The sequence below is a fragment of the Capra hircus genome, chromosome 21 (genome assembly GCF_001704415.2).
Source record: "Capra hircus breed San Clemente chromosome 21, ASM170441v1, whole genome shotgun sequence".
Classification (NCBI taxonomy): domain Eukaryota; kingdom Metazoa; phylum Chordata; class Mammalia; order Artiodactyla; family Bovidae; genus Capra; species Capra hircus.
The window spans coordinates 56,886,355-56,902,775 of record NC_030828.1 but is presented as its reverse complement, the minus strand read 5'-3'; the positions used below and the strand labels follow the sequence as shown (position 1 = coordinate 56,902,775).

At 43.4% G+C, this 16,421-nt stretch overlaps 1 long non-coding RNA gene across 1 annotated transcript in view; it reads left to right on the top strand.

The window, feature by feature from the left end:
- Positions 1-15,314, top strand: part of LOC106503377 — a 46,334-nt gene extending 31,020 nt beyond the window's left edge. Inside the window, exons 2-4 of the long non-coding RNA XR_001919831.1 lie at positions 12,521-12,624; positions 14,290-14,401; positions 15,275-15,314. This is a non-coding gene — a long non-coding RNA (uncharacterized LOC106503377). The remainder of the gene's footprint in view (positions 1-12,520; positions 12,625-14,289; positions 14,402-15,274) is intronic.

The window sequence follows — 16,421 nt, the reverse complement described above, 5'->3', positions numbered from 1 at the left end:
GAAAGGTTTAAGCAAATTTTTGGTTCCATTTGTGGGACAGGCTATAGCTGGTCCTTTGTTCTGGGAAGACAATGTAAATAATGATAATAGTAAATAATTCTGTATATACCATATACTAGGTACTGTACTAAGCCCCAGTCATTTAATCCTCATAACAGAAAGGTGCTATTACTAACCTGACTATAGATGGGGAAACTGGGGAACAGGAAAGTTAAGAAAACTCACTCAAGATCACATACAGTGGTGATTCCCTGGTGGCTCGGTGGTAAAGAATCCACCTGCCAATATAGGAGGCGCAGGTTTGATCCCTGATCTGTGAAGACCCCACATGCTGCAGAGGAGCTAAGCCTGTGCACACAGCTATTGAGCCGGTGCTCTAGAGCCTGGGAACCACAGCTCCTGAGCTCACGTGTGGCAACTCCTGAAGCCCGCTCGCCCTAGAGCCCGTGCTCCACAACAAGAGAAGCCACCGCAATGAGAAACCCGTGACAGCTGGAGAGTAGGCCCTGCTCTCCGCAACTAGGGAAAAAGCCTGTGAAGCAACAAGATTCCGCACAGCCAAAAATAAATCAATAAATTAATTAAATTTTATTATGTTTTAAAAAGATCATATCAAGTAAGTAGTCGAGTTGGAATCTGAACCCATACGTCTGGCAAATCGCGCTCTTAATTCCAACCACCAATATCTCCCTGCTGCTGCTGCTGCTGCTGTTAAGTCACTTCTGTTGAGTCCGACTGTGTGACCCCATAGACAGCAGCCCACCAGGCTCCCCCGTCCCTGGGATTCTCCAGGCAAGAACGCTGGAGTGGGTTGCCATTTCCTTCTCCAATGCATGGAAGTGAAACGTGAAAGGGAAGTCGCTCAGTCATCTCTGACTCTTAGTGACCCCATGGACTGCAGCCCACCGGGCTCCTCTGTCCATGGGATTTTCCAGGCAAGAGTACTGGAGTGGGGTGCCATCGCCTTCTCTGAATATCTCCCTAAATTGGTCTGTTAGTGATGTAAAACTAGAGCTGTGCTTTGCTTAGTCATTTAATTGTGTCTGACTCTTTGCAACCCCATGGACTGTAGCCCTACAGGCTTCTCTGCCCATGGGGATTCTCCAGGCAAGAACACTGGAATGGGTAGCCAAGCCCTCCTCCAGGGCAGCTTCCCAACCCAGATTGAACCCAGGTCTCCCGCATTGCAGGCGGATTCTTTACTGTCTGAGCCATCAGGAAAGCCCAAAACTAGAGCTAGGATTAGCTTATGACCTACTGTATTAGTTTCCTGTGGCTGCTGTAACAAATTACCACTAACTTTGTGGCTTAAAACAACACAAATATATTCCTTTCTAGTCCTGGTGGTCAGAAGTCCAGAACAGGTCTCACTTTTCTAAAATCAAGGTGCTGCCAGGGCTACATTCCTTCTGGAGGCTCTAGGGGCGATCTGTTTCCTTGATTTGTCAGAGGCTGCCTGCCCTTCTTGGGTTGTGAACTCTTCCATCTTCAAAGTTAGCAACAGCCAGAGGAGTCTTTCATATGCTACATCACTCTGACACTGTCTCTTTTACCTCCCTCTTTCCTTTATAATGACCCTGTGATTATATTGGGCCCACTTTGATAATCCAAGGTAATTTCCCCATCTCAAGATCCTTCATCACCTCTGTAAAATCTGTTCTGCCATGTACGGAAACATGTTCACTGGCTCCAGGGATCAGGACATAGACATCTTTGGAGGGCCACTATTCTGCCTATTAAAGCTGAAACTCCAATACTTTGGCCACCTGACATGAAGAACTGACTCATTTGAAAAGACCCTGATGCTGGTAAAGATTGAAGGTGGGAGGAGAAGGGGACAACAGAGGATGAGATGATTGGATGGCATCACCAACTCAATGGACATCAGTTTGAGTAAACTGGGAGTTGGTGATGGACAGGGAGGCCTGGTGAGCTGCAGTCCATGGGGTCACAAAGAGTCAGATACGACTGAGCGACTGAACTGACTGATTCTGCTTATTGGAGCTTCCCAGGTGGTGCTAGCAGTCAAGAACCCACCTGCCAATGCAGGAGACATAAGAGACACGGGTTCAGTCCCTGGGTTGGGAAAATCCTCTGGAGGAGGGCATGGAAACCCACTCCAGTATTCTTGCCTGGAGAATGCCACGGACAGAGAGCTTGTCAGGCTACAGTCCATAGGGTCATAAAGAACTGGACACGACTGAGCGACTTAGCACACACGCGTGCACTCTGCTTATCACATCTAGTAATTCCACTTGTAGGTTTGTTTATACCCAAGAGAACTGCAAACATACGTTCACACAAAAACTCATATACGAATGGTCATAGCAGAATTTAATAACCAACAAGTAGAAACAACCCAATGTCCAAAACTGACAAATGGACAAACAAAATGTGTATATATCCTTACAACATGTATCGTATTATGTTATAAAGGAATATTATATTATTGAGCCACAGGAAAAAAAATGGAGTACTGGGATATACTACAACATGATGAACTGTTAAAATATTATGTCGAATGAAAGAAGCCAGAAATATCCATAAAAGGTAAATCTATAGAGACAGAAAGTATATTTGTGGTTGCTAGGCCCTGGTCCTGTGAACAGAGAATGACTACAAATAGGCATAAGGGGTCTTTGGGGGATGATGGAAATGTTGGATTGTGGGGTTGGTTGCACAGCTCTCTACATTTACTGTAAGTCACTGAGATGTCCATTTAGAATGAATGAATGGTATGACATGTAGATATCTCAATAAAGCTGTTTTTTAGAACAAGAAAGACATAACGAGTACACAGTGCACATGTTGAGGTAAAGCTGTCAGTCCCCTTTCTTAACAAAGACTCTTTTATCCTGAGATTATTTCCTTCTCACTATTTTTTTTTTAATTAATATATCCTTTCTTTCTGGAAGTGATGTGATAGAAAATGGCAGTAATAGTAGTTGGGTTTTTTATTGTCCTTCCTTGGTAAGCAATAAGTAAACATCTTGTGTCATTTCTGGAAAGTCTGTGGGAAATGTAATGATCTGTGAAATCCAAGAGTTTGGAAATTGTATACCAGCAAATCAGTATAGCTGCAAGCGGTCTTAGGGATCCCTGAGTTCAGCCCTCTCATTTTCATGATGAAAAAGTGCTAGAGGCCTATGGCACTGGAACTATCGTTTAAGATTACCTAGCTAGAGTCCCTTGGACTGCAAGGAGATCCAACCAGTCCATCCTAAAGGAGATCAGTCCTGGGTGTTCATTGGAAGGACTGATGATGAAGCTGAAACTCCAATACTTTGGCCACCTGATGCGGAGAGCTGACTCATTTGAAAAGACCCTGATGCTGGGAAAGATTGAAGGCTGGAGGAGAAGCAGACAACAGAGGATGAGACGGTTGGATGGCATCACCGACTCAATGGACATGAGTTCGGGTAGACTCCAGGAGTCGGCGATGGACAGGGAGGCCTGGCATGCTGCGGTTCATGGGGTCGCAAAGAGTTGGACACGACTGAGCGACTGAACTGGACTGAGCTGAACTGAGCCAGTCTCTGGGTAGTTCATTTTGTTTCTACTCTCACTATCTCCTCCAAGGCACCTTCTGACTCTAGCAAGTGAAGAATTTATCTATCTGCCCATCAGTGCAAACCAACGTATGACATTCTTGGAAGATCAAAACATTAAGAGGTTTCAACCAGGACATAGTTCTAGGAGAAATGCCTGGCTCCACTGAGCTCAATTAGTCTGGATCAGTGACGTGACCCAGACCAGCCCACGCTGGCACATGACAGTCAAAGTCAGTGAAGTGCATCTGCCAAACGACTAAGAAGGGCTGATCGGCCAAAGGAGATGTCGACCACTTGTGCTGGTAAATAAGGGGACTTCCCCAAGACCAGCTGAGTGAACCTGTGACTTGCAACCCCTGGGGCTGGACCTCAGCACCACAGTCTCAGTTTTACTCTTGCTGCTGAAAATATACTGCAAAGGCATTTGTGAAAATGTCCAGACCCTCAAAGATCAAGCGCTCAGGGAGTACAAAGATGAATCAGGCATTGTCTTTCTTTATTTATGTCTAGTCTTAAGTCCAGAAAGGAGTGACGGTACCTTTTAAAGATGCATTAAATCAGAGAATGTAAATTAAAAGAGAAAGTGGTACAGAAGAAACTGAAGTGTCCATCAACAGATGAATGGAGAAAGATGTGGGGTGTGTGTGTGTGTGTATGCACACACATCTTTGCAGCTGAAGATGTAGAAGCTCTATACAGTTGGCAAAAACAGGACCAGGAGCTGACTGTGGCTCAGATTATGAACTACTTATTGCAAAATTCAGGCTTAAATAGGCCATTCAGGTATGCTATATGCTGTGCGTAGTCACTCAGTTGTGTCTGACTCTCTGCGACTACATGGAGTGTAGTCCACCAGGCTCCTCTGTCCATGGGGTTCTCCAGGTAAGAACACTGAAGTGGGTTGCCATGCCCTCCTCCAGGGGATCTTCCCAACCCAGGGATCAAACCCAGGTCTCCGGCATTGCAGGTGGATTCTTTACCATCTGAGCCACCAGGGAAGCCCAGGTATGACCAAAATCAAATCCCTTAGAATCATACAGTGGAAGTGAGCAAATGGATTCAAGGGATTTGATCTGATAGATAGAGTGCCTGAAGAACTATGGATGTATATTCGTAACATTTTACAGGAGGCAGTGGTCAAAATCATCCCCAAGAAAAAGAAACACAAAAAGGCAAAATGATTGTCTGAGGAGACCTTACAAATAGCTGAGAAAAGAAGGGACGTGAAAGACAAAGGAGAAAAGGAAAGATATACTAATCTGAATGGAGAGTTTCAAAGAATAGCAAGGAGAGATAAGAAAGCCTTAAGTGAACAATGCAAAGAAATAGTGGAAAACAATAGAATAGGAAAGACTAGAGATCTCTTCAAGAAAATTAGAGATACCAAGGGAACATTTTATGCAAAGGTGGGCACAATAAAGGACAGAAACTGTATGGACCTAACAGAAGCAGAAGATATTAAGAAGAGGTGGCAAGAATACACAGAAGAACTGTACAAAAAAGATCTTAATGACCCAGTTAATCACGACGGTGTGATCACTCACCTAGAGCCAGACATCCTGGAAAGTGAAGTCAGTGGGCTTAGGAAGCATCACTACGAACAAAGCTAGTAGAGGTGATGGACTTCCAGCTGAGCTACTTTCAAATCCTAAAAGATGATGCTGTTAAAATGCTGCATTCAATATGCCAGCAAATTTTGAAAACTCAGCAGTGGCCACAGGACTGGAAAAGGTCAGTTTTCATTCCAGTTCCAAAGAAGGGCATTGCCAAAGAATGTTCAAACTACCACACAATTGCACTTATTTCACATGCTAGCAAAGTAATGCTCAAAATTCTCTGAGTGAGGCTTCAAAGGTATGTGAACTGAGAACTTTCAGATGTTCAATCTGGATTTAGAAAAGGCAGAGGACCCAGAGATAAAACTGCCAAATCTGCTGAATCATAGAAAAAGTAAGAGAATTCCAGAAAAAGCATCTACTTCTGCTTCATTGACTACTCTAAAGCTTTTGACTGTGTGGATCACAACAAACTGTGGAGAATTCTTAAAGAGATGGGAATACCGACCACTTTACCTCCCTCCTGAGAAACCTGTATGCAGGTCAAGAAGCAATAGTTAGAACCAGACATGAAACAATGGACTGGTTCAAAATTGGGAAAGTAGTATGTCAAGGCTGTATATTGTCACCCTGCTTATTTAGCTTATATGCAGAGTACATCATGCAAAATGCTGGGTTGGATGAAGTACAAGCTGGAATCAAGATGCTGGGAGAAATATCAATAACCTCAGATATGCAAATGACACCACCCATATGGCAGAAAGCGAAGAGGAATTAAAGAGCCTCTTGATGAAGGTGAAAGAGGAGAATGAAAAAGCTGGCTTAATACTCAACATTGAAAAAACCAAGATCAAGGCATTGGTTCCATCACTTCGTGGCAAATAGATGGGGAAACAATGAAAACAGTGACAGACTTTATTTTCTTGGGCTCCAAAATCACTGTAGATGGTGATGCAGCCATGAAATTAAAAGACGCTTGCTCCCTGGAAGAAAAGCTATGACCAACCTAGACAACATATTAAAAGCAGAGACATTACTTTGTTGACAAGGTCTCTCTAGTCAAAGCTACGATTTTTCCAGTAGTCATGTATGGATGTGAGAGTTGGACTATAAAGAAAGCTGAGCACCAAAGATTTGATGCTTTTGAACTGTGGTGTTGGAGGAGACTCTTGAGAGTCCCTTGGACTGCAAGGAGCTCCAACCAGCCATTCCTAAAGGAAATCAATCCTGAATATTCATTGAAAGCACTGATGTTGAAGCTGAAGCACCAATACTCTGGCCACCTGATGCAAAAAGCTGACTCACTGGAAAAGACCCTGACACTGGGAAAGAGTGAAGGCAGGAGGATAAGGGGGCAACAGAGGATAAGATGGTTAGATGGCATCACCAACTCGATGGACATGAGTTTGAGCAACCTCTGGGAGATGGTGAGTGACAGGAAGCCTGGTGTGCTGCAGTCCCTGGGGTCACAAAGAGCTGGACACGACTAAGCAACCGAACAACAACAACAACAACATACACACACACACACACACACACACATATACAACATATATAATAAATAACGAAAACATATATATATATGGAATACTACTCAACCTTAAAAAAGAATGAAATTTTGTCATTTGCAATAACATAGATGGACTCAGAGGGTATTATGCTAAGTGAAGTAAGTCAGAGAAAGACAAATTCTGTATAATATCACTTACATGTGAAATCTAAAAAATACAACAAGCTAGTGAATATAGCAAAAAAGAATGAGACTCACAGATATGGAGAACAAACTAGTATTTGCCAATGGAAAGACGGCAAGTGAGAGGGGCAGTATAAGCAAAGAGGACTAAAAGGTACAAACTATTTTGCATAAAATAAGCTATAAGGATTTACTGTACGGCACAAGGAATCGAGCCAATATTTTATAGTAACTATAAATGGAGTATAACCTTCAAAAATTGTGACTCACTATACTGTACACCTATAACTTATATAATGCATGTTCTTGCCTGGAAACCCCAGGGACAGAGGAGCCTGCTGGACTCCAGTTCATGGGGTCGCATAGAGTTGGACATGACTGAGTGACTGACACACATTTTATAGTGTACACCTGTCACTCATATAATATTATCCAGCAATTATACTTCAACTTTAAAACAGTTTAAAAAGAGGGAGGGGGACACTAAAGTTATGTAAATATGGCAGTCATGGTCTGACCTGAAACCCAACATTTTGTTACAAGTGACTATAAAAATATTCAATTAAAATTTTTATACCTCTTAGGTCTAGAACACGAATTTTTAGAAACTTAATTGTGATATATATCACACATTATAAAATTTGCTCTTTTAAACTGTAGAATTCAGGGTTTTTTTGGTTTGTTTCGGTTTTGGTTGTGGTTGTGCAGTACGGCTAGGAGGATCCTAGCTCCCCAACCAGGGATCGAATCCTTGCCCTTAGCAATGAAGGAGAAGAGTCCTAACCACTGTACTGCCAGGGAATTCCCAAAATTAGATATCTGGTTTTTTAAAAATTTATTTATTTGACCGCACAGGGTCTTAGCTGTGGCATGCAGGACCTTTTGTCATTCAAACTCTTAGTTGCTGCATGTGGGATCTAGTTCCCTGACCAGGGATTGAACCCTGACCCCTTGCACTGGGAGCTTGGCATTTTATCCACTGGACCACTTGGGAAGTCCCTCTTTTTTTTTTGGCCATGCCTCATGGCTTGTGGGTCTTATTACTCAACCAGGATTGACTCCATGACCCCTCCAATGGAAGGGTGGAATCCTAACCACTGGACCACTAGGGAATTCCCTCAGTGGTTTTTAATATATTCACAGTTGTGCACCTATCACCAATATCTAATTTAAGAAAATTTTTGTCACTCCAAAGAGAAAACTCTGTACCTGTTAGCAGTCACTCCGCATTCTATTCCAGTCCCTGGCTGGGAGAAAATATTTGCAAAAGACATATCTGATAAAAAGGATAATAGTCTTTATCAGATATCTATATAACTCTTTATTAGTATGTATATATATATATATCTATATAGATATAGATATAACTCTTAAAGCTTAGCAATAGAAAATTAACAACCCAGTTTTAAAATGGGCAAAAGACCTGAACAGACACCTCACTGAAGAGGATATAAAGATGACATGTAAATATATGAATAGATGCTCAACATCATATATCAGTAAGGAATTGCAAATTAAAACAACAATGAGATATCACTACTCACCTATTGGGATGGCCAACATCCCAAACACTGAAGATACCAAAAGTTGGTGAGAATGTAGAATAAGGACTGTTGTTCATCACTGGGGAGAAGGCAAAATGGTACAGGCATAGCTACTTTGCAAGACAATTTGGCAGTTTTTCACAGAACTAAACATACCTGTTCCATGGGGTGCTGAAATTGCACTCCTTCATATTTATCCAAGTGAGGGAAAACTTATGTCCGCACAAAGTCTGCACATGGATGTCTACAGTAGCTTTACTTACAATTGCCAAAATTTGGAAACAACTAAAATGTCCTCCAGTAGATGAACAGATAAATAAACTGTAGTACATTCAGACAATGGAATATTATCCAGTGCTAAAATGAAATGAACTCTCAAGCCATGAAAATATATGGGAAAAAATGCATATTACTAAGAAACATTGGTTTCTTTCACTACGTAGTGAAAGAAGGCTACACAATATAGGAATCCAACTAAATGACATTCTAGGAAAGTCAAAACCATGGAGACTATAAAAAAGATCAGTGGTCACCAAGGGTTGAGGGGAGGGAGAGATGAACAGGCAGAGCACAGAGAATTTTTAGGGCAGTGAAACCGTCGTGTATGGTTTCAGTATGATACTGTAATGGTAGATTGATATCACCATACATATGTAAAAATCCATAGACAGCACAACACCAAGAGTAAACCCTAATGTAAATTACGGACTTTGGGTGATAATGATGTGTCCGTATAGGTTCATTGGTTGTCATAAAGCACTACTCTGGTGCAAGATGTTGATTGTGGGGTATACGGAATTTTCTGTATTTCTCAATTTTTCTGTGAACCTAAAACTACTCTAAAAAGTAAAGTTTACCAAAAATAACCAAAATAGGGGCTTCCCTGGTGGCTCAGTGGCAAAGAATCCACCTGCCAATGCAGGAGACATGGGTTCGATCCCTAATCAAGGAAGATCCCACATGCCACGGAGCAACTAAGCCCACGCGCCGCAACTACTGAGCCTGTGCTCTAGGGCTGGTGCGCCAGAACTGCTGAGCCTGTGTGCCTGAGCCTGTGCTCCCAAAAAGGAAGCCACAGCGACGAGAAGGTCGTGTAATGCAACTAGAGAGTAACCTCACTTGCCGCAAGTAGAGAAAAATCCCATGCAGCCAGGAAGACCCAACACAGCCAAATACAAGTAAGTAGATAAATATATAATATTTTTTTAAGATACAACAAATTTCAAAAAATAACCTAAATAAATAAGTTGACAGAATAGCACACCAAGAGACTATCGTATATACCTGACTTAAGTATTATGCATAAGTTGTGACGGTTCCAAGCGTAGGGCTCTTGTTGCCCTGCCCAGGATCCCCTCACTCAGCCAATGGACTACCACGTGTTGGCTGCTAAGAACTCACTCTGCATCTTTCTTAGGTTGGTTCCCACTGTGCCTTTGGTGAAGGGAAGCTGTCCCCCATCAGGAGATGCCCAGGAGTTTATACTCCTCTTCATGACCGACAACTGGCCAATGTGGGTATATAACAGCTCAGCCCTCTCGCCTCTGGGTAGGACAACCTTTCTGGTACCAGGTGTGCTTCAGAGAGCCCCATGGAATGAGGCTGAAGATCACCTCTTCGTGAACCCACATCTCCGCAGAGTTCCTGCCTCTGCCCTGTCCCTTTCCCCTACTCCCCTCAGGTTCCTCCTGAGAACACGTCTTCAACAACGCACTTGCACAAGGATCGCCTCTCAGGCTTTGCTCTGGGGAACTGACCTATGACAGTTCCTATGGACTGTCCCTGTCTTCGAAGTATATCCTGAATTGTTTTGCAAAATATTATATGGGAAGTCATCTTAAAAGGGTCAGGTGATTCACTGTCCACAGCGTTGCTTTGATACAAAGGACCTTTACATATTTTTTTTCTGCATTGGTGGTCTGAGACACATGGCATTGCTCTTGAATCTGACTCCACAAAAACCAAGACTTTTCCTCCCATGCACATGTTTTTACATTAAAAGAGTGATTTTAGAGAAAGAAAAAAAAAAGTGGAAGTTAAAAAAAAAAGGACTATGGTGGTGACATACAATGTGGCCAGAAATGAATCTGAAAAGCTGTGGGTTTCCCTTGGGTGGGTCACAGATTTCACAATAACCCTTGCGTTTACTAGCACACATACACACACATGTTCATTTATATAGTTCAGTATTTCCCCTTAAAGAACCCACTGTATTAAAATCTGTCAGGGGACTTCCCTGGTGGTCCAGTGGCTAAGAATCCCCCTGCCAATGCAGGAAATGCGAGTTCAATCCCTGCTGGGTGAACTAAGATCCCACTTGTCAGCATTTAAGCCTGCACATGGCAACTACTGAGCCCATGGGCACAGATAAGACCTAAGGCAGCCAAAAAAAAAAAAAAAAGAACCATCAGAATTCCTACCTTGTTGCTGCGGTTCAGTCACTCAGTCATGTCCGACTCTTTACAACCCCATGGACTGCAGCATGCCAGGCTTCCCTGTCCTTCACTATCTCCCAGAGTTTGCTCAAACTCATGTCCATCAAGTTGGTGTTGCCATCTAATCATCTCATCCTCTGTTGCCCCCTTCTCCTCCTGCCTTCAATCTTTCCCAGCATCAGGGTCTTTTTCAGTGAGTTGGCTCTCCCCATCAGGTGGCCAAAGTATTGGAGCTTCAGCATCAGTCCTTCCAATGAATATTCAGGGTTGATTTCCTTTAGGATTGACTGGCTTGATCTCCTTGCAGCTCAGGGGACTCTCAAGAGTCTTCTCCAATACCACAGTTCAAAAGTATCAATTCTTCGGAGCTCAGCCTTCTTTGCAGTCCAACTCTCACGTCCCTACATTATTACTGGAAAAACCATAGCTTTGACTATAAAAACCTCTGTTCGCAAAGTGACATCTCTGCTTTTTAATATGCTGTCTAGGTTTGTCATAGCTCTTCTTCCAAGAAGCAAACGTCTTTTAATTTCATGGCTGCAGTCACTGTCCACAGAGATTTTGGAACCCAAGAAAATAAAGTCTGTCACCATTTCCATTTTTTCCCCATCTATTTGTCATGAAGTGATGGGACTGGATGCCGTGATCTTAATTTTCTGAATGTTGAGTTTTAAGCCAGCCTTTTCATTCTCCTCTTTCACCTTCATCAAGAGGCATTCCTACCTTGGTCCTTCTGAAAAGCATACCCCACCAGGTAATGAAGATAACCTTGATACATCCTTGGAGGAGAAAAGCCCCAGATTAGCTTGATTCCTAACCCCTGCTCTCCAGGCGAAACTCCCTTATAGACTTTGGGCCATTTATTTAATTTTTCTGAGCCTTCACTTTTTCATTTGTAAAATGGAAATAGTTACGGCCTCTACTCCATAGATCTTATTAGTTAATTAATCCTTTAAAGGGCACTAAATGATAAACTCTGTTAACAGGTCCTGTTGTTGCTGTTAGTTGCTAAATCATGTCCGACTCTTTTGCAACCCCATGGACATAGCCCACCAGGCTCCTCTGTCCATGGGATTTCTCAGGCAAGAATACTGGAGTGGGTTGCATTTCCTTCTCCAGGGGATCTTCCCCACCAAGGGATCGAGCCCACATCTCTACTTCCTCCAACTGGATCTTTGTCAGGAGAAAGGGCAGGGGATGGCTTAAAGTTGACAGTTAGAGGCTTCTCAGATTCTTCTGGTTTAGGTCACTTTCCTTCAGATTTGGGTAGGGGGGGGGAACTTATTAGTTTTTCAGGCTGTCTTCTTGGCAGAAATGGCTGGATATCCCTAAATATCCATTTTCTCTTACTTCCTGCAATAGACCTTTTGAATTTTAGCCAGGTTCATGGCTGCCCAACTAAAGACTGCATTTCCAAGCCTCCCTTGAAGCCAGGCATGACCATGTGCCTTAGTTCTGGCCAATGTAAATGTACATTTTCCAGCCAGGTGCCTGGAATGTGACATGGTGTGGAGCCACTTGGGACCACATAAAGTCAACAACCTAGGAATAAAAATGCTCAAGACAGAAGGAAACTGGATCCCTAACACTGGGCAATCTATCAGTGCTGGGCTTCCAACACTTGTGTTTCACAAGACAAACCCATCTTTTTTGTGTCACTGTCGCTTTGGTCTTTGGCATAGGAGCTGACTCTGCATTCTAATTAATGCATGTTTTATTCCCTCCTCTCTTTCTCAAACAGTGTCTGGAGAAAGGGTAGACTTATGTAGCCTCGTGGCCATCAGCGGTGAACTCCATTTGGTTCTCCACTTAGAGTCTCACAGGCGGAAATCAAGATGTCGGTCGGTATGAATGCCTACCTGGAGGCTCTGGGGAAGAATCCACTTCTGAGGCTATTCAGTTCGTTGACGGAATTACATTCCTTGCGGCTGTAGGAATGGTGTCCTCATTCCTTTGCTGGCTGTCAGCTGGAGACCATCTCAGCTCCTCAACCTGCCTGGATGCTGGTGGCCCTTCTACCTTCAAGCCAACAACTTTCTCTAGCACTCAGTTCAGTTCAGTTCAGTTCAGTTCAGTTCAGTCGCTCAGTCATGTCCGACTCTTTGCGACCCCATGAATCACAGCACGCCAGGCCTCCCTGTCCATCACCAACTCCCAGAGTTCACTCAGACTCACCTCCATCGAGTCGGTGATGCCATCCAGCCATCTCATCCTCGGTCGTCCCTTTCTCCTCCTGCCCCCAATCCCTCCCAGTATCAGAGTCTTTTCCAATGAGTCAACTCTTCGCATGAGGTGGCCAAAGTATTGGAGTTTCAGCTTCAGCATCAGTCCTTCCAATGAACACCCAGGACTGATCTCCTTTATGATGGACTGGTTGGATCTCCTTGCAGTCCAAGGGACACTCAAGGATGCTTTTGAACACCATTCTTTGGCTCTCAGCTTTCTTCATAGTTCCACTCTCACGTCCATACACGACCGCAGGAAAAACCATAGCCTTGACTAGATGGACCTTTGTTGGCAAAGTAATATCTCGGCTTTTCAATATGCTATCTAGGTTGGTCATAATGGCTGCAGTCACCATCTGCAGTGATTTGAGAGCCCAGAAAAATAAAGTCTGACACTGTTTCCACTGTTTCCCCATCTATTTCTCATGAAGTGATGGGACCAGATGCCACGATCTTAGTTTTCTGAATGTTGAGTTTTAAGCCAACTTTTTCACTCTCGTCTTTCACTTTCATCAAGAGGCTTTTTAGTTCCTCATCTGCTTATCTGAGGTTATTGATATTTCTCCTGGCAATCTTGATTCCAGCTTGTGCTTCTTCCAGCCCAGCGTTTCTCATGATGTACTCTGCATAGAAGTTAAATAAGCAGGGTGACAATATACAGCCTTGATGGACTCCTTTTCCTATTTGGAACCAGGTTTCACACATACTTAAGGAGGAGCAGATTAGATTTGATTTAGATTCATTCTTAGACTACTGCCTACCATACAGGTAAATAAATGCTTATTGTTTGAGTGGAAATCCTTAAAACAACAACAACAACAACAACAACAACAACAACAACCAGGAAGACACAGGGGCTCCCCTGAGTACAGGAGCACAGCAAAGAGCGCTTACCTGTATCATGTCATTAATTCAACTGATAAATTTATTTAATGAGTATCTATTACATGACAGCTTATGCTTTTAGACACTGTGGATATAGAAATAAATAAGATAGACTGGGTCTTGCTCTCAAGCAGCTTGTGTATTTATTTTAAAATATTTATTTCTTTCGTTGTGCCAGGTCTTAGCTGTGGCACTTGGGGTCTAGTTTCCTAACCAGGGATTGAACCCAGGCCCCCTGAATTGGGAGCATGGAAGCCTAGCTGCTGGACCACTAGGGAAGTCCTTCAAGCAGTTTAAATTTTACTGGAGTCACAGGAAATTAACTAACAAATGTATAAAGTGAGATTGTGAAGCAAAGTAAAAGGCTAGGGAATGATGGAGGTTTGTGTGACTATTACAGGTTTGCGGGCCCAGGATGGCATCTCTGAGGAGGTGGTGCCATTGGAGCAGAAGCTAGCTATGTGTCTGGAAGGGGAAGGGCATTCCAGGAAGAGGGAGCTGCATACACAAAGGTAAGAAAGCCATTAGGCTGGAGAGGAGTAACTTATGCGGCAGGAAGTGAGGTCATGGGGACAGGTAGGAGTAAGGCCATGCGAGCCAGTGGAATTTTGTTCTGGAAGGATGGGATGGTTTTTAAGCTGAAAATCATGATGAAAAGTTTTGGAAACAGAGAGTAGTGAGGGTTGCACGCAATGTGAAGGTAATTACTGCCACTGAACTGCACATATGAAAATGGTTAAAATAAGCACATTTTATGTTATATATGTTTTATTACAATAAAAAATGGAAAAAAAAAAAAGAATAAGCAGTACTTGGTCAGAGTGAAAACAAGAGAGTCAGGAGCCAGAGGGAACAGCATAATTAACTGCTTAGGGGGGGGCACTTCCCTGATGGTCCAGTGGCTAAGACTCAGAGCTTCCAATGCAGGGCGTGCAGGTTTGATTCCCTTGTCAGGGAACTAGACCTCTACATGCTATGCAGCACAGTCATAAAATAAAAACAAACAAACAGATAAAATTATGTTGTTACAAAAAAAAAAAAACAACGCTTAGGGGAAGAGAGGGTATGGACCATTAAAAAAAGAAAGACCATCTGAAGAAGGCCTAAGGGTGTCTTCTAGGGTGTTGGCCAAGCTCAGGTTTTCATCCAGGGGCTGGTTACCTGGATGTATTTGCTCTGTGAAAATGTACGGAGCTGTACATTTATAATTTGTGCATTTTCCTCTATGCATATTATACTTTCATTGAAATAGTTAAGCTTAAAACAAGTCCAGTTTGTTTGTGGTGGAAGGAATTGAATGTAGGGACCCTCGGAGCTCAGGACTTATCATGCACTCAGTGAATAACTGACACTTGGCTGGAATCTGAACTAAGGTTTTTCCTTAGGTGGCACCAGTGATAAAGAACCCGTCTGCCAATGCAGGAGACATAAGAGATGAAGGTTGAATCCCTGGGTCAGGAAGATCCCCCGGAGGAGGGCATGGCAACCCGTTCCAGTATTCCTGCTTGGAGAATCCCATGGACAGTGGAGCCTGGTGGGCTACAGTTCATAGGGTCGCAAAGAGTCAGACACGACGGAAGAGACCGGCCACACGGCACCTGTTATTTCACTTGATCTTTACAACAGCTCTATGAAGCACAAAGAAGTGAAGCCCTTGTCCAGGATCACACAGTCAGGAAGCGGTGGAGAGGGACTTGAAACCCAGGGGGTCTGGATTCACCATCTAGGCCTTTAACCATCACATCAAATGGAATGAGTGAATGATATATGCAGCTCGCTCTCTCTCTAAACTAGAGGTTCTCAACATGGGGGAAACTTTGGGCAAAGTCTGGAGACATTTTTGGCTGCCACAACTTGAGAGAGGGGTGCTGCTAGCATTGGGTAGGTAGTGACCAGCGATGCTGCTAAACATCTTAAAATGTGCAGGACAACTCCACCTTCCCACCAACAAAAAATATGTTAGGGTCTCAAAAAATATATTTGGGCCTCAAATATGTTAATACTGAGAAGCACTGAGAAACTTGCTCTAGACCTAACTAATTACTTTCACACTCTCCCCAGCTCTTGTTGTTTTATAATCATAATCTCTTACTTAATCTCCCACCATTAGATAAGAAAAGACTTTGAACCTGCCATGGTTCCTCAGGGTTATTATCTGTGGTGACAGTTATCCACCGCGTCCATATCCGGCTGAGCCTCATTAACCTCTGCTTATGTGGGCGGAGGAGCCTGGTAGGCTGCCGTCCATGGGATCGCTAAGAGTCGGACACGACTGAGCAACTTCACTTTAACTTTTAACTTTCATGCACTGGAAAAGGAAATGGCAACCCACTCCAGTGTTCTTGCCTGGAGAATCCCAGGGACGGGGGAGCCTGGTGGGCTGCTGTCTATGGGGTCACACAGAGTCGGACATGACTGAAGTGACTTAGCAGCAACAGCAGCATGTGGTATGGTGGCCAGAGTCCCCAGATGGTGACTTTTCCCGTGAGAATTCCGCCAGGGGCATTTGATGGGGAGATCCCCATGCCCATG